Source organism: Octodon degus, unplaced genomic scaffold (genome assembly GCF_000260255.1).
Source record: "Octodon degus isolate 3935 unplaced genomic scaffold, OctDeg1.0 scaffold00128, whole genome shotgun sequence".
Taxonomy (NCBI): domain Eukaryota; kingdom Metazoa; phylum Chordata; class Mammalia; order Rodentia; family Octodontidae; genus Octodon; species Octodon degus.
Window position 1 is genome coordinate 186,276 of NW_004524704.1, and position 5,246 is coordinate 191,521.

The following is a 5,246-nucleotide window of genomic DNA, read 5'->3' on the forward strand; positions in this document are numbered from 1 at the left end:
AAAGATAAAAGAAAGAAAGAAAGAAAGAAAGAAAGAAAGAAAGAAAGAAAGAAAGAAAGAAAGAAAAGAAAGGAAGGAAAAGAAAGAAAGAAAGAAAGAAAGAAAGAAAGAAAGAAAGAAAGAAAGAAAGAAAGAAAGAAGAATCAAAGATTAGGTTCTTTTAAATAGTAAATAAAATCAACAAACCCGTAGCCAATCATCAAAAAATAAATAAAACACTCAAATCCAGCAATTAGGAATGAAAAGGGTGAATGACAACAGACCCTGCATATATCCAGATCATCTATACCTACTTTGAAAACTTATATTCTGATAAGATGGAAAATGCAAAAGAAATTGACAGATTCCTAAATACATATGAATTACTAAAGCTGAATGAAGAAGATATACAAACCCTATGTGAGCCAATATCAATGAAACTGAAGATGTAATTAAAAACCTACTCAGAAAGTAAAGCCCAGGCTCTGACAGACTCACTGCTGAATTCTTCTAGAAATTTATAAATGGTTAACCACCACTACTTCTCAAATTCTTTAATGAAATTTAAAGGGGAACAATACTCTCAAATTCATTCCTAGAAGCATTACCCTGATACTAAAACTGGAGAAGGATCCAGCTAAAAGTGGAATTACAGGCCAATCTCCCTAATGAACATAGATGCAAAAAATACTCAATAAAATACTGGCAAACAGAATGCAACAAATCATCAAGAAGATTATATGCCATGACTAAATAGGATTCATCCCAAGGATACAGGGATGGTCCAATATACATAAATTAATAAATTTGATATACTGTATTAACAGAACCAAGGACAAAATGATATGATCATCTCAATTGTTGTAGAAAAAGCTTTTGACAAAGTCGATCACTCATCCATGATTTAAAAAAAAAAAAAAAGCCCTATGGAAAGATAGGATAGATGGTCTTTATCTTAATTTGATAAAAGACAGCTATGACAAACCAATAGCCAAAATCATGCTAAATGAACAAAAATGGAAAACTTTCTCTCCAAGATCAGGAACAAGACCAGGATTTCCACTGTCTCTAACTTTATTCAGCGCAGTGCTAAAAACTTTAGCCAGAGCAATTGGACAAGAGAGAGAAATAAAAGGAATAAAGACAGGAAAAGAAAAAGTTAAATTATCATTATTTGCAAATGGCATGATATTCTACAAAAAGACTCAATTAAAATACTGCTAGATTTAATAAGAAAATTTAGCAGCATAGCTGGATACAAAGCCAACCCTTAAAGCTCAATAGCATTCCTGTATACAATAATAGAGAGAGAAATTAGGGAATCAATAGCCTTCCTAATAGCATAAAAAAAAACCCTTAGGAATCAATCTTAAAAAAGAAGTAAAAGAACTCTACATAGAAACCTACAGTATTCTGAAAAAGGAGAGCAGCTATCAAAAATTGGAAAAGCTATCACAAATGGAAAGCAGCTATCAAAAAGTGGAAAGACATCCCTTACTGTTGCGTAAGAAGAACAAATATAGTGAAAATGGCCAAACTCCCAAAATCGTTTTACAGATTCAGTGCTATTCCAACCAAAATTCCACTAGTATATCTCACAGAATTAGAAAACTCCATCCTAAAATTTGTTTAGAACCAGAAGAGACCTAGAATAACAAAAGCGATTATGTGCAACAAAAGCAAGACAGGGGTGTCACAATCTGACTTGAAATTATGCTATAAAGCTACTGTGATGAAAACAGCATGGTACTGGCAAAGAAACAGATCCAAAGACCAATGCAACAGATTAGAAGGTGCAAAAACAAGTTCAGACATATTCAGTCACCTTATATTTGTTTTTTTAATATTATATTTATTTTTTATTGAGAAATAAATATGAATGAGACAGTTCCACAGTTGATTAATAGGACAGTTTTGATAGTCAATATACTGTACATTGTTATCTTCTTCGTGTTTATACATAGTCAGAAGCAGACAGGATATTCTGTCCAAACACTGTTAGTACACCTCTTTTTTCTCATTGAATTAAGCAAAAGTAGCTGTAAATTTATCCTATTTTGTATGTATAAATAAAAAATGATCTTTCCTTTGTATCCTTTTATTTTTTTATTTTTTTGTCCCGTAAGAGGTGAATACTCTATTGGCATCTAAATACTATAGGTGTTTGAATTCAACTAAAAAATCTAACACTGTCTAGCAGTCTATCTTAGTGGGTTATCTTCAGAAGGTATTGACTTGAGCCTTTTACAGCTCATCGTATGGATTTACTTTATATACCTCATTTTTATACTTTTCTGCTGAATGGTTAAGACCAAGGTATAGCAAGACCTATATACCAAGAAATGTAACTTTTGTATCTGGTAAGGTCAGCCAAGTACTCTCAGGATTTATCCTGTAGCCCTGAACCGCCTTTTGTACATCCTTTTGTCAGTGTCTGACATGAGGATGAGTCACGACCATTGCTTGACCAATTTGCTCTCTGTGAAAGCTTGAGAAAATGTTTTTTCTCTCCATGTGACTCTCCCCAGGCTCACTTTAGATCATTGAACACATTCCTCTGTAGCTCCATAATCTTCTTGATCAGAAAATTTGGAGGAGGGGGCGAGGGAGATGGCTTAGTAGAATAAGCACTTCCCTGGCAAGTGCAAGGTTCTGAGTTCAATCCCCGGTTCCTCAAAAAAAAAAAAAAGAAAAAGAAAAAGAAAAAAAAAAGAAAGAAAGAAAAAAGAAAATTTGGAGCACAACTGAGTTACATGTTGTTACAGTACAGGTTCTTCTATGTCCCGAGTCTTCACTGACCTTAAAAGGCTAGGGCCAAAATGTTGGCTAAGAATGCAGCCCTTCCTTTTCTCCAAACCTTATATTTGACAAAGGTGCCAAACACATGCACTGGAAGAAAGATGGCCTCTTTCATAAATGCTGTTGGAGAAACTGGCTCTGCACATGTCAAAAACTAATATTGGACCCATTTCTTTCACCATGAAATAAAATAAAGTCAAAATGGATCAACGATCTAAATATTAAAAAACAAATATTAAATCTGCGGGAAGACAGAATGTGTAAGACTTTGGTATAGGTAAAGACTTTATGAATAAAACCCCAATCTCAGGGCTGGGAAGATAGCTCAGTAGAATAAGCACCTGCCTGGAAAGCACAAGGTCTAGAGTTCAATCCCCAGTACAAAAAAAAAAAAAATACACAGCAATTATCACAAAGAATCAACAACTCTGATCTCATCTTAATAAAGATATTTTGAATAACAAGAGAAAACACCAACAAAGTAAAAAGATAACACAATATGGGAAAATATGTCAGCCAGCTATTACTCAAAGGATTCCTGTTAAAAACATATAAAGAACTTAAAAAAATCAGATCTCCTAAACTTAAAGACCCAATCCAAAATTGGGCATCTGAGATGAATACACACTTTCCATTTGGAGACGTACAAACAGCAAATAAATATATGAAAAAAAAGTTCAACATTGGTCATTGATCAATTCAGAGACACAAAGTAGAGATTTCTTCTCACACTGGAAATAATGGCTATTATCAAGAAATTGATCAACAACAAATGCTAGAGGGGCTGTGGAGGGAACCCTTCTCCATCACTGGTATGAGTGTGGAAACTATTGGTACAGTTACTGTGGAAATCAGTGTGGAGATTTCTCAAAAAAACTAGGATTGGAGGTCCCATTTGACTCAGCTATTGAACATCTGGGTGTCTTCCCAGAAGAGTAAACAAGGATTGTACCATAGCAATATATGTACACCCATGTTTATAGAAGCATAATTTATACACCTAATCTTAGAAACAATCCAAATGTCCATCAATTGAAGAAGGGATTTTAAAAGATGTGTGTTTTTATAAGTGGAGTACCGTACAGCCATAAAGGAGGATAAACTGGAGATTTTTAGGATTCGTAGGTAAATAGATGCAAATTGAGACCATTACTCACAATAAACCATATGCACATGTGTAAACATCACATTGTCTCCCTAGTATAGCTCATATGAAGATAAGAGTACACAATGTATTAACCATTGTTATCCTTGTATTATCTTATTTTGACTTCTTTCCTCTGTTTAAAATTTAAAAAAGAAAGATGATTATAGGTTCTACCACTCAGGCTGTATTTTTTTCAACCCCTATTCTGTGTATTTATTCTAGTGCACTCTGAGGTTTGAAGCCAAATACTTGCAGAAGATTAATTTGTGTGAAATTGATAACCATGTCACTAATAACTTTTTATGCTTAAAAATAAATGACTATCTTTCATGATCTTAGTGTTTTAAACTCATTTTTTAAAGTATACACTCATAATTATGCTCATTCTAACATAAGAAATATCTCAAAAATATACAGAAAGTATATACTAGATTCTCATAATTAGAAATGCACCCTTTAAAAATAAATTTATATTCAAAATTCAGAGAAGAGGAAAATCATAATTTGGCAGATGCTTGTAATTTCCCATCTATGATACATAATGCCTTTGGATAACATTTGGTCAGTCTAGTCTATTATTTTTTTATTCTTTAATTAATTATTTGATAATGAGCACATTAAAATGACATGATTTGGGTATTACATTATAATCATAAGAGAAATATCAGGCTATAGGGACTGTTCTAAAAATTCTAAATGATCTTATTTCTTTCAGCTCTAATGGTAACTAAGGACCAAATTACTCAAAGTTACATTATCTCCTAGGAATAAACACAGGCCTCATTCATGCTTGCATTATTTAATCTGCCTGAATAAATCTGTCACTTCTAATAATATGCTAAATGTTTCAACATCATCCATTATTTCCAGCTAGTAGTGCTTTTCTGTGTAAAAGCTATTAAATCCATAGTGTCATGGGGCAAAAGATTACACTAAATGTATTTCAAATGAATTTAAAGAACAATTGGCAAAATATTCAATATAAGATAAATTTGGAACAAAATGATAACTACAAGGTAATTAACATTAACTTCCCCAGGGATATAGCTCAGTGGCACAGCGCCTGCCTGGCAAATGCAAGGTCCTGAGTTCGATTCCCAGTACCAAAAGAAAAAGAAACAAAGAAATTAACTTCCCTAAATTGATACATAATCCTTACATATGCTGTGCAAAGAAAATTACCAAAAGAAAACCAGTTACGCAGTGCTAAAATCACACTGAACACATCGTTTTTATCTTTGATATATATGATATATATGTTTCTCTTATTGTGAAAGGATTTCATCACTAATGAAATCTCTGAAGTATGCTGAAAAGATGC

The 5,246-nt window shown here is 32.9% G+C and overlaps 1 protein-coding gene across 1 annotated transcript in view; it reads right to left on the reverse strand.

Moving 5' to 3' along the window:
* The window catches only part of LOC101581852 (F-box only protein 5-like), a 27,072-nt gene that overhangs the window by 484 nt on the left and 21,342 nt on the right, over positions 1–5,246 (reverse strand). The window lies entirely within an intron of this gene.